The 21,914-nt window shown below is 47.2% G+C and overlaps 1 long non-coding RNA gene across 1 annotated transcript in view; it reads left to right on the plus strand.

Annotated features, from left to right (window-relative positions):
- The first annotated feature begins 845 nt into the window (after positions 1-845).
- Positions 846-21,914, plus strand: part of LOC140682462 (uncharacterized) — a 155,391-nt gene continuing 134,322 nt past the window's right edge. Inside the window, exons 1-2 of the long non-coding RNA XR_012054246.1 lie at positions 846-1,746; positions 16,234-16,385. This is a non-coding gene — a long non-coding RNA (uncharacterized lncRNA). The remainder of the gene's footprint in view (positions 1,747-16,233; positions 16,386-21,914) is intronic.

Below are 21,914 nucleotides of genomic sequence, written 5' to 3' on the forward strand. Positions count from 1 at the left end.
TCCAAGTAAGTCAGTCCCTTAACAGATTAAATGCATCTGATGCTAGTGATGGAGGACACTGGAAATGACCTTTCTGTCTTCCAAGCATGGTTGTATAATAATTAAATAAAATCTCTTTAACTTTGAGTAGTGCTTGAGACTGATTGTGTCCAGATCCAAGGAGCTACTGCAGCCTCACACATGCTGGGAAGGACCTGGGCTCTGTATTAGATAATTACTATATGGCAGCTTGTTCAGATAGGCTTTGATGAAGGTTAAAGTGATCTGGACCCTGCTTTCAAGCTGTGTACCTGGGAGCAGGACAGGAAGCAGCTACAGAGCTGTCATTTTGCTGATGCAGTTCCACATTGACCCAGACTGAAGTCGTAACAATCTCAAAAGAGCTTGTCTGTGTCTGGCAGAGGTGGCTTCATTCTCTACTGGTGTTATTAACCTGAAGGAACAATGGAGTCAGTGGTGCTGGAAATTCTTGTGCTTCCCTATTTCTAACTGACTGGGCACAATTGCTTAACTGTGCTTTGTACCTTGCTTGCAAACCCTTTATTACTTTCTGAATTTTGCTGCAGCCCTTCTGCTTGTGAAGTAGAAGGGCTAATGGCATATGTGAGAAGCCTGAACACTGAAGGCACAGTTGCAGGGGCTTACTGCAGATGTTTATGCCTGCTTATGTTACCTTCCTGCAGCTTCTGTGTGCCCTAGGTAAGAGCTGTGCTGTGGTAGACACCAGCTCACCTGCATCTCTGCTTGCAGCCTGGGCACTTGACCTGCAGTGCAGCCTGATGTGTCACACAGAAAGCAGGGCTCTGTCATATCTCAGGCTTGGCTTCTCTCTGTTTTGGTTTCCTGTTACTTCCCAGTGGGAAATGCTTTCTAATTTGTACCTGATCTTATGGTTGGAGGCTGTGTAAGATGTATAAATGTTTTTTAAGTGTTTCAAGATCTATTGTTTTACATGTAAAGCATATTTTTATTTCCTTCTTCTCTTAGTGTTTACCTTCAGAAGCCCAAAGGAAAGGATTAGTTGGCAAATGTGATATGAAAAACCCAGCATACATTTCTAGAAGGTCTTGTAAACGAGTCTGTGTAGTAAATGCTGGACTCCTGGATGGATTGTAGTAGTAAATGCTGGACGTTTGGATGGATTCAGACGAGAGATCTCTGTTGGTTGCTCTGAGAAGATAAGGTTTATTAGGGATGGTGAAAGATCCCGCCTCGAGTTGCTGTAGCAGGGCCTGAGGTGATGGGGGAGGGGAGAGACAATGGGAAGAGCAGGGGTTCCAAGAGGGGGAAAAACCAAGAGAGGGGAAGTTCCAACAGAGGGGGGGTATCCAAGAGGAGGGAGGAAGTTCCAAGAGAGCGTTTGGCCCCTCGGAGGCCCCTTATCAGGGGGCTTCAAGGTGGGCTGGGCCAAGACTTGGGCCAATAGGGTTACGGACATTTGATGTTTCAGGGGAGGGTTACAGGTGTGGATGAACCATACATTTTGGGGGTTGAGATGGAACAGTCCATTTGACTTTTGGACCTATCTGTAGGCAAGGGCATTGTCCAGCCAGTAGGGGGGGTTGTTTTCATCCTGGCTGTACTATTGTGAATCTTTTGCCAGGCAATTATATTTATCCATCCTTCCCAACAGGTCTGGGCGATGAATAATCCTTGAAGGATGATACTTTGCAAATAGCATTACTGATGAAAATGCTGATAAATTTTATAAACCCAAAGGGTCCCCTGCAGATGCATCCAAGTGTGGTAAGTTTGCACAACCACTGTGAACTTGCTGTGGTTAGAATTTGCTTTCAGAGTTATGGCATCAAAACTACAAAGAGATGCTTAGCAGGTCTTGCTGAAGCAGCTGGAAGGACTTTTCTGCACTCCTGTTATTCAATGCTGCCTCAACTCAGAGCACACTAATTGCATAAATTCCTCTGCAATTTAGGAATTGTCTGTATTCTGCAAGATCCATTGATTCATTTAATTGGGTACCTTTCCTTCCTGAACAAAGCAGTGGGTGTGCTTGTCTTGTACACTACTTTGTAAAGTCATGATGGGAAAGTGAGCTTCTGGGTGTTGTTGTGCCAGTTATAATGATTAACTCCAGATGTATCTGAGGAAGTATCATTTTATCTATTTTTAATTTTGTAGCACCTGGACTGTTGAAGTAAGTAATGTTAAGAAGGTAGCTCTTCCTCTTCTTCCACTTTCATTATGAATCATTTCTTACTTGGAAAGTACCCAGAACAGCAATTATACAGCTGATGTCTTTCTGGTCATTTTGCTATCTGCAGTGTAGGTGAATGTTTTTGTGCCTTGGTTTTTATGTTTTGTTTTTGGAGTTTTTTATTTTTTTGAGTCTGGTCTATTTGGCTCAGTGACTTTGGAAACCAAGAGTAAAACCACATTTCTCTTTCAAAGGCTCTTTGTTTCAGCTTTGTTATGTATATTATATGCAGTAAAAGACTCTCCAGGCAGCAGAATTGCAGGCCTTGGATGCAGGATCAGTTTCAGAAGTTGTTTTAGATCTTATTCACAAGGCAATGAAATGGCCATATCCAAACTCTTTAATTCATCTCAGTGCTATGAGGCAATTGATAGTCTTAGTGGAAATTACTGAATGCAGAGGCCATTTTGGAAAAACCCTCATGTAATAAACTGTTGAATGGTGCAGAATTATGCTAACAGAATGAGCCTGAAATCAGAATGATTGCTTAGTTATACTGAACCAGCCAAGTCCAGAACTGACATCAGATACTGTCTGTTTTATTATGGATGTGGAAGCCTTTTGAATGCCAGAAAAAGCTGTAGGGCTAATTAAATATAAAGTTACAAAACAAACACATGCACAAAAAAAGAAAAACAAATGTTTAAGTCCTGGCCTTGTTACAGGTGAGACAAGGGAATTATTCTGAAAGACTGTATAGAACAACAGCAGATAGTGGTTTGCAGGGGTGAACCATGCAGTGTTAAGGCTGGTGATAGGGAAAAAGGGGTAGCTATAAAATCCTACCATCCTGTGTACAGATGGGTCTGATTCCTCTCCTGCGTGCTGTAGTGGTAATGCAGAATGGATGGTACTGTGAGTTCACACTGCTAAGTGGGGCATGAAGCTTTGGAGCTTTTCTGTCTCTAGTGTACAGGCTGCTCTGCATATCAGCTGAGCATATACTGAATATCTGAAGACCAAATCTGACAGAATATAGGAATATTTTGTACAAAGTCAAATTCCCACCTAACTTCATACGTGTTTCTGACAATGAGTAACAGTGAATTGCAGGGGAAGTACAGGACCACAGCTCCATCATGGGTGGAACTTTCCCAGGGATACTGTCTCAGACCTGCTAATGGTTTATATGTATCCTAGTAATCCTTGTTTCTTTGAATTTGTCTAGTTTCACCTCAAACCCACATGAACGCTTATTGTCCATAGCACCCTAAGGTTATCAATCTGATGCTGCCAGTCTGTCCCTGAGGCCCTGGGGTCCTGTGACCACCTGGCTTGCCACAGGGTCAGGTCCTCTGAGAGCCGGATAGCTGTTAAATAAAGAGCTTCCACCAAGGTGGGATGTCTCACGAGCAGCTTAATTCCTGAGGGTTTGCAGGAGGGTAGGTGAGGCGGGGAGCGAAGGAAGACAAGCACTCAGGAGGGTAGCTAACTCCGAGAGCCACGAACAAGGGGCGGAGTGGAGAATATAACTGTGGCTGGGTAAGAGGGTCGGGGTAGGATACAACCAATGAGGGAAGGATCCAGGGGTGGAGCAGAGGGTAAGTGAGAGGGTAGCAACCAATGGGGGTAAGGAGAGGTGTAGAGTTGTGTTTGCACTGTGTATCCCCTCATTGTATCTGTTTGGTTCATCCCAGCTTTCCCATCAGCACCTGTATGTCCATCAAACCCCAACCCATCCCCCTGTCTCCTCCCAGGTGATGTGTCCATCACCTGCTGACCACTCCCCTTTGTCCAGACCCTTCTCCCAGGGTCACCAGGTAACTGGACCCTGGCTGGGACTCCTCCCCCACCCCCTCCTCAGTGGTCACTCTGAGGCCTTGCCCCCAGAGAGCCACTCCCATGTTCTTCCCCCATTGGCTGTTCAGGTTTTCCCCGCCCCCTATATCTGGCTGGTCTGGGTGGGGACACGCCCTCTCTTGCTCGGGACTCCTTCGAGGTGACATTAAAACTTTGGAACTAATCCTGAAGGGAGAGCACCTCTTTCTTCGCCTGTGGGACTAGCTCGTCTTTGGACTCATGTGGGGCTTCTCCAGGCCCTCCGGGATTCAAGGAGAAACACTTCCCTTTGCCCGCCTCACCCCAACTGCCCAGCTGACCGGGCTCCCCAGGGAATCTGACCCGTGGATTTGAGGGGGAGACGCAGTAGAGAGGGAGTGGTTTCAGGGAAGGAACCAATGGGGAGACAAGGAAGACAGAACTTTCTAGAACTGGGGGAAGGAATACATAATGATGGACAGGGCTGAGGGGAAGAGACAACAAAAGATTGACAACAGGGGAGGCGGGAAGTTATACATCTGTCGCCTCCCAAGGCAAGGTGGGAGGCCCCTCTTCCAAACCCCCTCCCACATCTCCCCCATTTTTGTTTATTAAATAACCATCCCCCAAAGTTTTCATCAGAGTCTTTTTGAAGAGGGTGAGGGCAATGGAGATGATGATGATAATAACAAAAATCCAAATGAGTCCTTTGAGAATGGAGGCTGCCCACCCGGGAATGCCCCACTGTGAAAGCCGTTTGTTGACAGGGTCCACAGCCGAGGTTTCAGTTTTTATGTCTTGTACTTGCATCTGGATCCGCTTGATGTTTGCTTGGATGGAAGTGCTTCTGGATGTTAGGTTAAAACAACACAGTCCTTCGAAGTCCTCGCAGCTGTGGCCATGGGCGAGCAGAAGGAAGTCTGCTCTATTTTGAAGGGTGGCGTGCCTGGTGGTTTGCTCGTCTGCCAAGAGATCAGAGAGAGCGGCAGACGAGGCGTTGGCATGCTTGATAATCCAACACTCCAGGTGAGAAAGCTCATCGAGGGCCTTAGCTGCTGCGTACCAGGGTAAGAAAATGGAAGCAGCGACCCTCTTAGTTTTGCCCCAATTGTAAATTTCCGAGTCACAATTTTCATCAAATTGAGAGTATGATCTTTTAGTGCGAGCCAATTGTCTTTCTTTCTGCCAATTAAGAATTTGAGTCCTGTTTGGAGTGAGGGTAGCAAGCCTGCCAAGGCTGCATGGCCCTCCCTGGAGCTGAGACGGAATTCCTGACCATACTCTGTCCCCACAGATAAGAAACATTCCCCTGGACAACACCTTAGGACGAGTGGAAGATACCGAAATGACCTGGCTGGTGTAATTGCACCAGGTCAGGCTATTGTATTTTTTACTCAAGGGGGTGACATCCTTGCGATATGTGTTTTTGGCCAAGTCAATTCCATGCCAATTTTGACTTGGCCTTCTGAAGTAGAATTTAACACAATATCTTGTGTGTGAGGACCCCAGCAGGTCCAATTCCTGGGGTTCCTCTTTACTATTTGGCAAAGTTTTGGTCCACTCGTCCCAAGCGTCGACCGGGTTAGGTCTCTTACCCATGGTTCGGAGCAGGTCAGAATTGGATATGGGCCAGTCGTCGGCAACTAGAGGGACCCCCACCAGGCATGTGGACAAGGGGTTGTCCACATTGCCAATGGCCAAGCAGAAGTTGTCTTGTTGCAAGGACTTCGCTAGCGTGATCCAGACGTTCTCCTTCGGTTGTGGAACAATCCAGCTGTCCGCCGTTGGTAGCCACAGGATGGTGGTGAAGATTGTGGCGGCGGTCAGCTGGATGCAGTGGGGCACTTTTGGTTGTTCCATCTGGGCGGGTGTCATACGGGCAGCTATCCTCATTCTAACAGAATAAAAGAAATGTAAGTAATTGAAACAGTTTGGTTCCCTCCCCTCCCAGCTCCCTCCTTCGGTTAAAATAAAATAAAATAGTTTAGGGCAGAGGGGTAAAGGGTAAACAGGTGAGGTAGGAGGGTAGAGGAAATGGGACAGTAGGGGATGGGGTATTAGGGAGTGTCTGAGCTGGTGGGGGCAGGTATCTCCGAGAAATCAGGACTCGGGACACCAAGCTGGGGCGTCTCCCGGTCCTCTTCTTCTTCCTTCTACGCCAGGCGACTGCGTCATTCGGTGTTGTGGGGAACGCAGTCTCGGGGTTGTTCTGCGCTGGGGGGTCTGCTGTGGTGGTATCTTCTAGGAAAGTCTTCATGTACTTCCCCGGGATCCATCTGGGGCCTTGGGCTGTGGAGACACATGCATACCATCTCCCCCAAGTTATTAATGGGTATGGCCCTGATATAGTTCGGGATCCCGGGTCCCTAACGAGGATGGGCAGGCGCTCCTGCAAAAGTGCTCAAGTGTTGTTGTGGGAATGCCTGAGGACAGGCGGATTCGGCTCCCGGTCAGAGCAGTTTAAAAAGTTCATCACATAAAGTGCTTTACACAGTCTTTCCACTGGCGTCATGGCCAGGGTCGAATCATGCTGTTGGTCTAGAAGCCTTTTGATCTCCTTGTGGGAGCGCTCTACGATCACTTGTCCAGTAGGGTTGTGGGGGATGCCTGTAACATGTATGATACCCCATTGCTTTAAAAATTCCTCAAACCGTTTGGATGTGAGTCCCGGTCCATTGTCTGTTTTTATGGCTTTGGGGACTCCAAAAGTAGCAAATGCCATAAAAAGGTGTTTTATTGCATCCTTGGTTTTTTCCCCCCTATGGAGGGATGCAAAAACAGCCCCGGAAAATGTGTCTATGGACACATGGATATATTTGATGCGTCCGAAGGCATGGTAATGAGTCACATCCGTTTGCCAGAGCTCCAATGCTCCCAGTCCCCGGGGATTTACCCCTGTTGCCACAGGTGGAAGGGCAAGGGACTGACAGCTGGGGCAAGTGGCAAGAATGGCCTTAGCCTGTTCTTTGGAGATCTTGAACTGCCTAGCAAGGGCAGGTGCGTTCTGATGAAAAAAGGCGTGGCTGAGCCTCACCTGTGCAAATATGTCCGGTAAAGTGTTCAAAAGTGCAGGTGCAATGTGGTGTGCAACCATGGCAAGTTGGTCAGCCATCTGATTTCCCTCTGCGATGGCTCCTGGCAGGTCTGTGTGAGCCCGGACGTGTATTATGTGGTATAGTTGCTCCCGGTGGGAGATCAGCCAAATTAATTCCGTGAGCAACTGGAACATTTTTTTATTCTGAATTTCTTTGAGCATGGCATGTTCTGCCCGCTCTGCTATCCCGGCAATGTACGCTGAATCGGTTACCAAGTTAAAAGGTTGCTGAAATTTTTTGAATGCTCTCATGACCACAGCAAGTTCTGCGATCTGGGGGGAACCCTCAACAATTTGGATGTCAGACTCCCACTTCTGACTCTCCGGGTCCTTCCACGTGATCACTGATTTGTGGGATTTTCCCAACCCATTAGTGAACACCATGAGAGCATCCTTAATAGGTGTTTTGCTTTTGTATGATTTTGAGGCCAAATACAGAGTATCCTTAAACAGCTTGTGTTTAGGATAGTGGATCGAAATTTGGCCAGGATAGCTGTCAAGTGAAATTTGTAGATTTTCATTTGTTTTTAATAATGACTCCAATTGTTCCAAATTTAAAGGTAAATAAATGCACGCCGGATCACACCCTGCGAGGGTCCGGAGGCATTGTCTGGCTTTAATGATTAGTCTGGCCATCAATTCTGCGAGTGTGGAGACTGTCTTGGGGGTCTGGTGCGGAAGGAACAGCCACTCGATGATGAGGAGTTGGTCCCTCCGCTCAGCATCCCATTGGAAGAGCAGGCCGTGGAAGTTTGGGCACTTACCAAAGATGGCGAGGGTAATGGGAAGGAGCCGGTCCACACGGTGCACCTGACGGGATCTGATGGCCTCAGCGACTCTCTCCAGGGTTCCCTTTGCAGCGGGTTTCAGCTCGCGCGGAGAAGCCAGGTCGCTGTCTCCTCGCAGGAGGTTGAAGAGAGGCGCCACCTCCTCTGTGGTGAGTCCCAGGAGAGGTCGGATCCACGTGATGGTACCGCAGATCTGCTGAAGATCCCGCAGGGTCCGTGGGTTGTCCTTGATGGTCATGGACTGGGGCGCGACGGTCCTTCCTGTGATGACGAAGCCCAAATACTTCCACGGTGCTGACAGTTGAATCTTCTCTTCCGCAATCTGGAAGCCCACAGCCTTGATGGCTTGAACAGACTTTGAGAGCACTGTGTTGAGGTAGTTGGTGGTAGCAGCACAAACAAGCACATCATCCATATAGTGAAGGATGATGGCCTCAGGGAAAAGTCGGCGGACCGGTGATAGAACCTGAGCCACGAAGGTGGCAGAGCACCAGGGAATTTTTCATTCCCTGGGGCAAAGTGGTCCACTGATACCTCTTGTAGGGCTCCGCCCAATTGATGGACAGGACGGAGAATGCGAACCTGGGGGCATTACCGGGATAAAGTAGGATATTAAAAAAGCAGTCCTTGATGTCTATGACTGTGAGCTGCCAATCCCGGGGAAGCATGGAGGGTGAGGGAAGGCCAGGCTGTAGGGGGCCCATGTCTTCGATGACGTCATTAACCCTGCGCAGGTCTTAGAGCAAGCGCCACTTGTCCTTGCCAGGTTTTTTAATGGCAAAGACAGGGGTGTTCCAGGGGCTGGTGGAGGGTATTAAATGCCCCAGGCGCACCTGGTCCTCTACTAATTCGTTGAGCGCTCTTAATTTTTCCTCCACAAGGGGCCACTGATCCACCCACACCGGAACATCGGTTTTCCAATTCAACAGTGGGGAGGTGCACTCTGCAGTGGCCCACACTAAAAATCCCACGCAAGGCTAGGGATATCAAGGCAGGCACCCCACTGGGACAAAACGTCCCTGCCTAATAACATGATATTTGAAGAAACAACAAAAGGCTGGATTGTGGCTATTTGTCCCTCAGGGCCCTCCACACTTACCAAGTGCTTGCTGCGCATTGAGTTGACAGATCCTCCCACTCCACAGATTGTGCCACAAGGGGGCACCAACTCTCAGTTGCGGGGCCACTTTGACCGGGGAACAATGGTGATGTCTGCCCCGGTGTCTGACATCAGGTTAAGGGTAACCAACTTTCCCTGTAAAGATAGAGTTGTTTCAATAATTGGTCTTTCTTTGCATACATTTTTCGTGAGAAAGATGTATTTGTCCTCCTCCTTGTCCTGTCCAGTAGTGTCGGCAGAGTCCAACAGGTAGAGTAAGGTGAAGGGGAGCCCCTTGTGCAATGTGTAAGGAGAGTGTCATGGTTTGACGCTGGCACAATGCCAGCGCCCCATGAAAATACAACTTACCAATCAAATGCTGTGAAATGTGATCAAGAACAGAGCAAAGCAGGCCAAACTTAATAACAAAGGAAAAAGCTTTATTACACTACTACTACTACTACTATAAAAGGAAAAGAAAGGAAAGAAAAAAAAAACACACAAAATTCGAAATGAAAACCTTCCAAAACATTTCTCCTCCCTCCACCCAACTCCACCAAACCCCAGCGAGACCCATTTGGATCCTTAATCCAGTTTTCACCCTTCAATATATTCAATACTGAGTCCATCGGGGAAGAGAGGAGTCCCCCTTGCAACCATAGACCCCCAGGAAACACAACCGCCACCTCTTGTGTTTCCAATGTCACACGTGGCACTGCCCAGACACACCGGCCAGTGTGACACTCTCCTCTCCATGTCACAGTGCTCTCACCACCGGGCATGGACAGAGACTGCTTATAGGGCCCCTTTAAGGATGCTTTGCCAAGGACCACCAGGAACAACAGTCCAGTATCACAATTTGGGACTAGAGTCCCCCCCCCATTTTCCCCTGGGGCCGAGGGTCCAAAAGACAGAGATCGCCTTCTCTTCTTCCTGAAGGTGGAGGGCATCCTCACACCCTCCTCAGCTCTCTCTCTGTCCACTCCAAAACTGGTAGTTGCTGCAGAAGGACTCTTGGCTCACCAATGCATCCCCCTAAAATGCAGTCCCTCTTGAAAGAAAGAGTGGTTCAGTCTATGGTAAACAAGCAGAGTCCAGCCAAAAGCCACTCTATCATCTGCCCCCAACCTTCTTCTCTGAACATCTGAGGTTTCAGGCTGTCTCTCTTCCTCTCTTTTTTCAAACCAAGGAGGAGAAAATTTCACAAAGCTTTCATTTCTCAGGAAGGGTTAAAAGTCCCAACTCCCAAGGATGGCTCGCTGCCCAGGCTCCAGCTCCCACAGCCCGGCTGGGCACCTTGCGGCCCCCCCGCTCTTCTCCTTCCCTGCGGCGAACTGCGATAAAACCACCGCCGTCTCTTTTTCTCTCTTGGGAGAGAGAGAGACTCTGGGGGGAACGGAGACATCCCAGATTTCTCCACCCTTCCATCTGCAGGGGGCCAGGTCTGGTTGCAGCCCCTCCACCCTTGGGCCTACCTCCACAGGCCGCATGGCTCCCCTCCCCCACCCAGCCCGGGCTGGGGAGGGGGAAGGTCCGTACCATGCGGTGACCGGAACCAAAGAAGGACGAGTCCTCCTGGGAATTCCGCTTTTAACCCCTCTGTGTTCTCAGAGGCGTGTCCACCTTCAATTGGTCACCCCAAGTGTCAGTATCTAAACCTGACCCCTGACTGGATGAACCTCTTCCTTCTAAAAAAAAATTCTCTTCCCGTGTCAAACCATGACAGAGAGTCATGGCACATGACTGAGATGGTGACCTCGGACCCCGGCTGAAAGCACACCACCTTTGGTAGGATGGAAATTCTGTCCGGGGTGTGCCTGCTGTCACCAAGGAGAAGCATTGTCGCCTCGCCGCCGCCGTAAGGGGGCTCCAGGAACCCTGCAGGAACTCTCACCAGGTCCTCATCCTTGAAAGTGATGGTGATGGAGCTCTTGAGGACCTGGCGGTTGCCTGGATCTAAATTGGCTGTTCTCCGGAGGAGGCAAAGTCCGTCGTTGTGGCTCCGCCAATCCTCCAGAACTGTCCCGCGGGCCACTGGTCCTCCCGGATGATGGGGAGGCTGAGAAGGGCGCTGAGAAGGGCCATTTGGTGTCCTCGTGCGGCCTCTCCTCGCACTCCGTGGCCCATTTCCCGCCTGCTGGTAATGCGAGAAAGGGTTCCTGGGTGGTGGTCTTGGGGAGGGACCGTATGAGTGATATAGCTGTTCCGGGGGCCAGTGAGGGCAGTTAGCTTGTATGTGGCCCATCTGGCCACGCCCGAAGCAGCGCATGGTGTTAAGATTGAGCATGGCCTCCCCGATCCCCGTACTTACGGCCATGGCGACAGTGGCCTCAGTAGATGTTGCCTTGGTGCAGGCCTCCACCATTTGTGCAATGGTGGGCTCGGGGTCCTGAGGTAGTGTCCTTAGAATCTTCTTTGTCTCGGCCATGGAGTTGGTGAGTGCCATTTTGTGCAGGAGCTCCTCCCTTGCCGCTGGGTGTCCGATCTGCTAATCGATTGCCTCCTTAAGACGGTCGACAAATTTTATAAAAGATTCCTTGGGGCCTTGCATGATGGTTGAGAAGCTCTGGAGGGGGGGTCTTGCCATCCGGGATCTTCAGAAGGGCGAGTCTGCCTGCCTCCCTGATGTCATTTAGGAGGTCCACCGGGAGCATAATCTGGTCTTCCAGCTGGGCAAACTCGCCTTCCCCCACCAGAGCCTCAAGCCCCTCCTCCCTTTCACTGAGTACCTCTGCCAGATTGTGCTTCTTGAGAAGAGGCTTCAGAAGCTTCTTCCATTGTATCTCCCAAAGGAGAAGTTCGGTGGGGGTAAATAGGGACTTGGCAATGTATTTGAGATCGTGTTGTACCAGCGTGTGCCCCGAAAAAGTCAAGTCCAACACATTTTTAAAGAAGGGAGAATCCCTCCCATAGTCTTTGGCAGCCTTTCTTAATTCCTTCACCTCCACATATGGTATTTGTTCCCACCTCAGCCGCTCTCCCCTCACCCTCACCACTGGTGCCGCAAAGTGCCCAAGGACTTTTGCAAAGTCCAAATCCCCATCTTTGATGGCCTCTGTTCTGATCCGGGCCCACCCGCCTCCCGACCTAGGTGTGGATCAGGGGCTGTCACTGTCCTCATCCTCTTCCAAGGATGAGGCAGGACAGGTGAGGGCCTTCTGGCAGGGGGTTCCCACCCACAGGGGCGTGGCCTTCCTGTAGGCTGGTCCCTCCCACCGGGGGCCCACCCAGGGGTGTGGCCATGGGAACGGAAGGGGCGGGTCCCGACGATGACACCATTGACACTGTCGCGGGGGTGGGACCCGACGCAGGGGTGGCACTCGACGGAGGAGGGGTCAATGGGGAAGTGGCGGGAACCGAGAGGGGGCAGGGAAGTGAAGAGGTGCCATTTTGAAGGTCTTTGGCGGGCTGCTCGGCCATGCGGTCGGCACCATCTTGTGTGCCGTGCAGGCACAAATTGGGAATTGAACAACATGGTCTTAAACTAGGAACAGGGGCCTGAGGGTTTTGGGGTGCGGAGAGGTTCGGGCTGGGGTGGCTAGTCCCAGGATGAAAAGAGGACAGAGTGGGACGGGGGGCAGCAGGGAGATGGTGGCAGCCCTGTGCCTGGTTGTGGCAGGGTCTGCCACCCGACCCACCCTTAGGGGAAACAGGGTTAGGAATGGGGAGGGCGGTACGAGGGGTAGGAGAACTGGGGACCCAACTTTCCCCTTTCTGTTTAAATAGAGTAAAAATAGAATGAAAAAGTGGAAAGAAACGACCCACCCTAAAATTCCCCTTGACCTGTAAATCATACAACAACCTCCCAACTTTTCCCCAAAACTGAACAGAATTAAAATCGTCCTGAGAAGTATCAGGAAAATGATCGAAAATAAGATTAACTAAAGCTTTTAACTCCCCTTTTTTAAATGAAATGTTCCCCAAAATGAGGGATGATTTAATGTGGGAGTAAAAATCCCTCCAAGCAGGAGAAAGGCGATTACCCATTCTCGCTGCAAAATAAAATGTGTCCCCAAGGAGGCAAAGGAGGAAATGAAAGGAAAGAGACGGGATCAGGTGCCAGACAGGGCATGAGGAGACTCACCAGAAAAGGACCACCGTTGAAAAGAAGAGACCAGGGGTGGTGGAAGCGCTGCGGGTCCTGTGGGTGAGGGAGCTTCCCCGAAGCTGCTAATTCTAGTCCACAGGGTGTCCACAGCCCACGAGGCAGAAGGTCTTCTTCAACAAAGCGCAGCTGCTCTTGGCACTGATGCAGGAACAGCGCTTGGGATCCTCTTGCCGCCGAATCACAGAGTCGAAGCAGGAGAGAGGAGATGCTCTGAGGCTGACTCCTGGGAGGGGTCAGCCTGTTCGGGCGCCAGTTGAGGCCCTGGGGTCCTGTGGCCACTTGGCTTGCCACAGGGTGAGGTCCTCCGAGAGCCGGATAGCTGTTAAATAAAGAGCTTCCACCAAGGCGGGATGTCTCACGAGCAGCTTTATTCCTGAGGGTTTGCAGGAGGGTAGGTGAGGCGGGGAGCAAAGGAAGACAACCACTCAGGAGGGTAGCTAGCTCCGAGAGCCACGAACAAGGGGCGGAGTGGAGAATATAACTGTGGCTGGGTAGGAGGGTCGGGGTAGGATACAACCAATGAGGGAAGGATCCAGGGGTGGAGCAGAGGGTAAGTGAGAGGGTAGCAACCAATGGGGGTAAGGAGAGGGAGTGGTTTCAGGGAAGGAACCAATGGGGAGACAAGGAAGACAGAACTTTCTAGAACTGGGGGAAGGAATACATAATGATGGACAGGGCTGAGGGGAAGGGACAACAAAAGATTGACAACAGGGGAGGCGGGAAGTTATACATCTGTCGCCTCCCAAGGCAAGGTGGGGGGCCCCTCTTCCAAAGCCCCTCCCACATATCCCTGCTTGTTCTGTTATAGCTGCTGATCTCTACTGGTATAGTCATTGAGTCAGTCCCTTTGGTTTCACTGCAGCTGCTGCTGATTCCAACTGCTGCCTTCGTGAGCTGAAGGGAAGATTAGATATGTCAAAACCACAGCTTTCTCAGGAAACTCATCTGCATCTTCCTCATAGTGGAGGTGGGGTTTCCTGGTGGATCCTGTACATATGCCATGACAAGCCAAGCTGAGTCTTGGTCAGGCCTGTGCTGCCTGTTGTTATTTCTAAATTCTACTTCTCCATGATAATGTCAACTGTCAACTTGTGTGACCTTTTTGCTGTTTAGTTTGCAGTAATATTCGGGAATCCATCTGAGACCGCTCCTCTACCTGGCAGGTCAGCAATCCCATCCAACATGTCCTTCTCTGCCAATCAGAAATGCACATACAGTCATGAAGAGCTTAATCTCCTGCTGCAGACCCAGAGCATGAGTTGCAGGATCAGGCTGATCTTTTATCACAGCCACATGTCACCATTTCTGAACAGGAAAATCAAAGCAGATGGGATGCTATGACAGGATACAGTGCACTCTTGTGTGCTATTGCCTCTAGAAGCAGCTGTGACTTGTCTGTTTTAACCTGAAGGAGGGATGCATACAGTTTAGTAAATTATCTGACTTGCAGTAGTGTCTAAAAACTACAGTGAAGGACTAATGTGCTTTTATGTTGGTTGTTGTATATGAGTGAGCACAGCAAACTTTAATGTGTTAAGTGACATTAAGTTTGTCTTTGGCACCAGCTCAAAGCTCTGCTGGTGCAGGGCTTGTCACTGGTGCTAATGATTCATTACTGCTGTCCTGCTAAGTACAGAATTTTGTTTTCAAATTGTGTTTTCTAGGTTACTTACATAAAGTTGTTCAGTGTTCAGAATTGGAACCCAAATTCACACACAGCTGGGTCTTTTCCTTCAGTGGAGTTTGTGCCTAGATTGTTAGGTAAATTAAACTTCAGGCTGACTTTATGCTGGCAGATCATTGTAATCCAATTTGGTCTCTGTCCAGAGTAGCAGGGGTAAAGTGTATTATTCTATGCCTGCCTGCTATTTCCTTCCTTCCCAGGTGGGAGTAACCTTGTAAGGGATTCTGATTAGCACAGATGGCTGTGTCTCTTGTTGCAGCCTGCCCTATGATCTCAACAGATGGAGTGGGCTTCGTGCACCAGTGTTAGGAGCTGCAGAGGACATGTATTCTTGATAGAAGCAGCAGACTGAGTCACTCAAATATTTGTGGTGCTCTTCCTGTAGGAAAGATTAATGTCGAGATGAAAAGTGAAGAAAAAACTGCTACACTGCAGAAGTAACTGTGGTTTCCAATGTGGAGCTATTGACAGCTAAACTGTGAAGGCTGATTTGTGAAAAACAATAAAATAAGAAATTCTGCTGAGCTCAGTTAAGTGATGACAACTGTTAGACCATCATGAAGGCAAGCTGCTATGTAAAGTTGAGCACAAGGACACGAACAAATTCAAGGGAAAAGAAATTAGTGGACATACAAAATGCTTGGCTGAATGTTGCAGAAATGTTCTGGGCAGTGAGACCTCTCTTCTGCTTCCTAAGGAGAGTGGGAGAGAGCCCTAGCATGCTGGATGAATTGGTTTTGTGGTAAATAAAACAGGGCTACGCTGTGTTAGAACTTGATGGCTGTAGAGATGAAGAAGGGAGGGGAAAGTGGACTGTTCACACCTCAGAGCTGGCTGTGCCAAGGCAAGTTCTTGTTTCTCTGCTTTGGAACAGATGTATGAAGAGCAGCAGGTAGACACTGAAATTGTGTGTCCTAAGCTTCTCCCTCTCTTTGTTTCTTTTTATGAAACTGGGCTCCTTTGGCTCTTTTGTGAATCTCTTGTTTTCTTTCCTTATAGCCTGAGCCAGTTCTGGCTTGTAGAACCTGCAGGCTCTTCCTGATTCCTGAAAACTTCTGAGGGAATTAATGTAAGCTGGAGCCAGCTGCTCAGACTTTCTTCACATGACAGATCTGCTTGGAGTTTTGGAAGGGAAAGCATATGACACAAACTTTGGAAAAAAATTCTAGGGATCTAGAGTCAGGTTACCCCATGCCTGCCTGTCTGAGATGGGAAGGATCATACTCCTTTAGCTCAGTCTCTGTTAAGGACTGTCTTAAACCATAGATTCTTTAGAATCTGCTTGTTCCTTCTCACAATTAAATCAGTGCAGTCATATCAATTCACTGAGTGAAATAGGTTTTGCAACAGGTAATTTACCACCCAGCTGGAAATCAGCAGCAGTACCAGTTAAGTTGAAAGGTTATGAAGTTTGAAAGTGGTAGGAAAGTGAAATTAAACACAACCAGTTAACAATGAAATACTTATAATTTTTTTTTCCTTTTTAGGAAGCATCTACAATACATGTCTGTCATCTACAGTACATGACATCTACAAGATCTGTCATCTACAATACATGACAGATCAGAAAAACCCCAAAATACTGGAGGATAACAAGGTGAAATTTCAGAGGATTATGTGCAATTCTCCTCAACAAAGGGTAATCTTAGTCTTATTCAAACACTTCTTTCATATTTGGGTTTTTTTGTTCCATTCCCCTACTGCAGCCCGTCACCTAGTTCATGTATTACTGCCTTCTTGATAGTTTGGCTTCTTACTTTTGATTGAACAAAGAAGAGAAACCCAGACACATTTCCATGTATCCTTTTGGTCCCTTATTGATTCCTGCCAAGAAAGTACACCATTCACATTCAGTTTCCATGCAGAGATCTGCAGTTATGTACAATTTAGGACACATTTTCCTGGGGAACAACAAAGCTGGTGGATGTTGCTGAGTTCTGAGGGCACGTAGAGAAGCAGACCATGTATGCTGTGTGTGTTCTGGAGCTGCTGCACTCATCCATTGGGAAGAGTGGAACTGCTGTCTCCTACAGGGGCCAATGTATGTTCTGTAGAAGTAGGGATAAAAAACACTTAAATCACATCTCTATTGAAGGTCTCAGGTTGAATTAATGAATAACTTTTCTTCCATACCATCTGTGCAGAGCAGCTTTATCGTCTGAAGTAAGAGAACTGAGAACAAATTAGGATTTTATTGCTTGTGGTTTTATTTATCTTTTGTTGGTTTTACAAAGTTACTGTATTGTCTACCACAGTTGCATCCCATACTAATAGATTTTTGGTCTTCTCTTTTTGTTTTCCTGGAATCTCTAATGCATGAGGCTTCCTCCACTTTCTGCCATTTCGTCTGGACTTGGAGCCAGAAAAAAATGCCACAGTTTTAGCCTGTGGAGGATTTTGAATATCCTATTGGTGAATTGGGATTTTTCTTCATTTAGTCTGTAAAAGGTTTTTTAGGTTGCTTGTTTTCCTAGAGGGTTCTAGCACTTCATTAACACAGGTAACAGGTCCTGGGACTGTGTCCCCCTCTGCTCTTGATAATGCCACAAAACTTTGCAGCTGGCCTTTGCCAACTGAGGAGAGAGGCTGGGGTACAAAGTATAGTATTGCAGGGCTAAGTAAATATTTGTTTGCAGGAGGTTTCCTAGCCAAACTGGGGCACTTGGAACATAGTTCTACACAGGATTCATATACCCTTCAAGTGTTCAGGTACAACACAATTTGACTATTCACTGTCTCTCACATTGCCAGTTACTAATCATAATCAAACTACAAAGCAGTTGTTTTTCTGCAACTCTGTTGCTATTTGTCTATTTATCCAGATGTCCCTGGAGTCAGTTTTGCTCCAATTACTTATCTGTGATGCCAGACAATGCTGGGAGGGTTTCAAAGATGTTAGAAGGGCCAGGAGGCTGGTGTTATCTTAGTTATCCACAGGTATCTCTTGTCCTTCATGGAGAGCTCTAAGCTTCTGAGAATCAAAGCCTTTATTTCCAGGGCCAGTCTGTACTTTACTTGTTTTATATAAGCATGAACAGTACCAAAACCTATATTAAAATTTCACTACTTCCTTACATTGCAGTATGTAATGTAAACTAATACATATTAACTGTTACAGTAACAACACAAAATTATTTGTTATTATAGTTAGGGAAAGGGATTTTTGTAACAGTGTAACAGTTTAAAGGTATCTTAAACTTTTCTGGTGGACTCTGAGTATGATTTAGTTTTTCTGTCAATCAGTGTGGCAAATTTTTGTGACTTAACCATGATGACAGTATTTAAAATTCATATTTTTGTACCAGCACTGACAAGAGTGTGTGTTTGTGGTTTTTATAACTATATTGCCACCTAGCACCTAACAGTCTTTTGTCTTGTTACCTGGAAGGTAAAATGATCTACCTCTTTACATATGTCTGATAGATACCTCTGGGACAATGCTAGCTATATATTTTGTCCTACAGTTAATAATAAATGATCTCCTTTGAGGTTATTAGCAGGAGTCGCTCCTTCTATTCAACAACGTATTGAATGGATCATGGCAATCTTAAGATAGATTTTGGAATGTTCCATTATGTTTCTTACTTGCCTGTAACAGTCTTATCTTCTGTGAACTGTTACCCAGTGAATACAGAGCACATTTATGTGCACTTGCTAAACTCCAGCTGCCACTGAAGACCACTGGTGATGTTGCTCTCATCCTCAGCTATGCATTTGATAGTGTACATTTTGGTGGGGCTTGATTGTTTTTGCTACTAATCCATAATATATTGTAGACCTCCTGAGATCTGTCTGTTGTTACACACTTCTAAAGATCTTGCAGGAACTTAGCATTTCTTCTGTGAGCTGCCTGCTGCTTTACACTTTAGAAGTCAGATAACACTGGTAGAGTTGGCACATGAGGTTCCTGTTCTGAAATTTGCCTCTTTCTTTCAGACTTGGTGATCCCTTTTTTTTTTTTAAATGATGGAGGACTGTGTGCCTTCCCTCAATACTACATTTGGGCAGGTCACCTATCTTTGGCAGCTTTGCTATGAGGCTTCTTCCCCAGTGGCTTCTCTTTCTTGTTCTGTCTTCTCAAAATGCAAGGAACTCTGGAGGATTTTTCTGTCACTTGCCTGAAGCATCTCTCCAGTAATGGATTCCTCTCCAGACACTTTCCTATTTTAACACTTATTCATGGAGTTTCCATTCAATGTTACAAATTAATTATACAGAAGCTCTAAATATTTTGGTCTATATTAATGCTTACTGTTGTCTCTTTTGAGGCTTCTCTTGAGCATTGGAGGGAGAGAAGAGATGGTTTCTCTCTATCCTTTTGCTTCAGATATTTGTTTCATCTGTTACTCATTTGGAGGATTATCACCCATTTGAAAAGTAATCACTCATTTTAATCCCAAAGCTACATGATAGAACTTTATTACTATTTGTAATCAGAAATAGAAACTAATGATTACAAGGACAGAGTGAGTCTTTTGTTCTGAGGTATTAAAATCCTGGAAGTAGAAATTTTAGGGACTTTGTTTCAGATGTTAATCACATATTTTTTGCAAGTTTTTGATATGCATTTGCTCGAGAAATTGTGTGTTATGTCTGTATAAATTTGAAGGTACATTTGTAACAAATGATAAAAGTAGAGTTGTTCAACCATTCTCCAGCTGAGATACAAGGCTGTACTCTGTGGGCAGCATGCCTTCAAACATGGATTACAAGGTCATCACACTTGTTTTAGAGCATGATTGCTGTTGGTTACTGACTTACTGCAGTCAATTCCAGCAGTAGCATGCGTGGTTTAGCCATAAATTAAATTATTCATAAACTTCTTCTTGTGCTGTTCCTATGCATGCATCTGATGCCTGGAGTCCTATATACAGTTGTGAAGAAAATGATGTGAGGTTTGTTTGTTTTTATTTTGTTTAATTTTTTGTTTGTTTGTATCCAAGAAACTCTGTTTCCTCTCAGGCCCAAGGCAAAGCAAAATATTCCTCTTTGTTGTTCTGTGTTGTTATGAACAAAACAGCCTGGCTGGGACACTTGGCTTGGGCTAAGTACTGACATTGAAATGTTAATTAGCTAATTGCTCCTGGGAATCACCTACGTCCCCCCACCCTCACTACCATTCTAGGACCAGGATGCAAAATAATCCAGTGGAATCATGGGAGGGGGTTTTGGGGATGAAAAACACCCCTAAAATGAAAGGCTGGGCACAGTGGAGGGGGCTGGATGGGTGTGCTCATTGGGGAAAAGGGAACCCCATCCCTAGTCTGTGTTCGACCTGTCACCATAACCTACAGAGGACCAGACTGGACTGGGCTGTGGGAAGCAGGAGCGAGGAAAAAAAACACACTTCCTGGTGCTACCAGGAGGAAAGGAGAGGGATAGCTGCCGCTGGACTTCGGCAGCAGGCTCTGCACATCCCCTCACCCTTGGGCTACCAGTGTGCCAGGAGGAAAGGAGAGAGGACGGTCCACTGGGACTTCAGATACGGACTGCACACCTCTTCACCTCCAGCTACTAGCGTGCCACGGGGACTCCAGGGACAGACTCTGCATGCCTTCTCACCCTCCAGCTACCAGAGAAGCTACAACAGTGGGGGCGAGCTCCTTGTCGAGCCCCCTGCCGAGCTGACTATAAAGGCATAGACCCTGTTCATTTCATGTGTCTCCTTTTGGTTAATTAGAGGATATCACAGAGGAAAAGCAGAGCTTTGCTCCCATATTAACTTTCCAGTGGCTACAGAGTGATTCTTAAAATTTTCTTTCTGTGCTTTTCTTTTTTATTGCCTGTGCTGACGTTTCCAGCCTTTTCCACATTAGAAGGAGTGTGGTGCAGGACATTCAAAGCATGTTCCAGGCCCCAGCAGTGGCACAGATGTCTTCTGCAAAGAGCTGCTGCTTTGGCCCCTGTCTGATGGGGCAGCATGGAGGAGCTGATCTTGGCCCCTAAAAACCTGTCTCTTTTCAGAGAGCGTTCAGATTCCTCCCCAGCCGCGGAAGGTAACTTGTGTGGGATTAAGAGTGATTCCCCCTTGGAAGCCCGAGGAAAGGTGTTTGTGAGGCAGGATTAGGAGACACTAAGTGGGAGATCCCTCTCCCCACCTGGCCGTGCCCTGCGTCGAGCTGTCTGTCCACTGAGATGAACTCAGCTGTAACTCAGAATCACAGAATCACACGGTTGGAAGATGTTATGTGTAGTAGATATAATTCACACCATTTCTAATATGATATATGTGATATTGAATATTTGTTAGAGTATACATGTTACATGTTTGTATTAGGATTCCCCCCCCCCCCCCCACCTTCGCAGGTGAGACTGGGTGTATTTTAGAAACTGATTTACAAGTAAATAGGTACAGCTGGTCAGGAGATGGGCCATGTCTGGGGAGATACAGAAACCCCAGGTGCTGATCGTTCGCGTGAACGACCCGAGATGGATATCATGGAAATCCTCAAGCAGATACATGTGAATACAGCGTTCCTGAATTCCCTGTAAATTTCATCAAGGGATTCAACAAACTCGAGACACTGATTTGTTCTCCCTCATCACCAAAAAAAGAAAATCTTATTAACATATGGACTCTGAATAGAAGAAAAGACCGATTCCTGAAATCTTGGCCTCAGGCAGAATTTTCCCTATAAAAACAGCTTGTACCAGGATGGAAGTGTGTGGGTATGGAGGAAAACCTCTGCTGAGGCTGACTCCTTGTTGCACACCCAGGGCCGACCCTGGGCTCGGCTCTGTTCTTTCCTTGTGGCTGGCTAGATATAATTTGATTGCAAAATAAATATTTTATTTTTCATATTAATTTGGCTGGACAAATTTTCATTTATAAGAGAAGAGACCTTCAAGATCATAGAGTCCAACCTGTTCCCTGACACCTCAACTAAACCATGGCATTGAGTGCCACATCCAGTCTTTTTTTAAATACATCCAGGGATGGTGACTCCACCACCTGCCTGGGCCACCCCAGTACTTTGTCACTCTTTCTGTGAAAAACATTTTCCTAATATCTGACCTATATTTTCCTTTACACAGCTTGAGCCTGTGTCCTCTTATTCTGTCCATTGCTGCCTGGAGACAGAGACTGACCCCACCTGACTACAGACACCTTTCAGGAAGTTGTAGATAAGGTTGAACTCAGCAGCAGAGCTGCCAGTTTTAGTGCCAG

This window comes from Taeniopygia guttata, chromosome 1 (assembly GCF_048771995.1).
Source record: "Taeniopygia guttata chromosome 1, bTaeGut7.mat, whole genome shotgun sequence".
Taxonomy (NCBI): Eukaryota; Metazoa; Chordata; class Aves; order Passeriformes; family Estrildidae; genus Taeniopygia; species Taeniopygia guttata.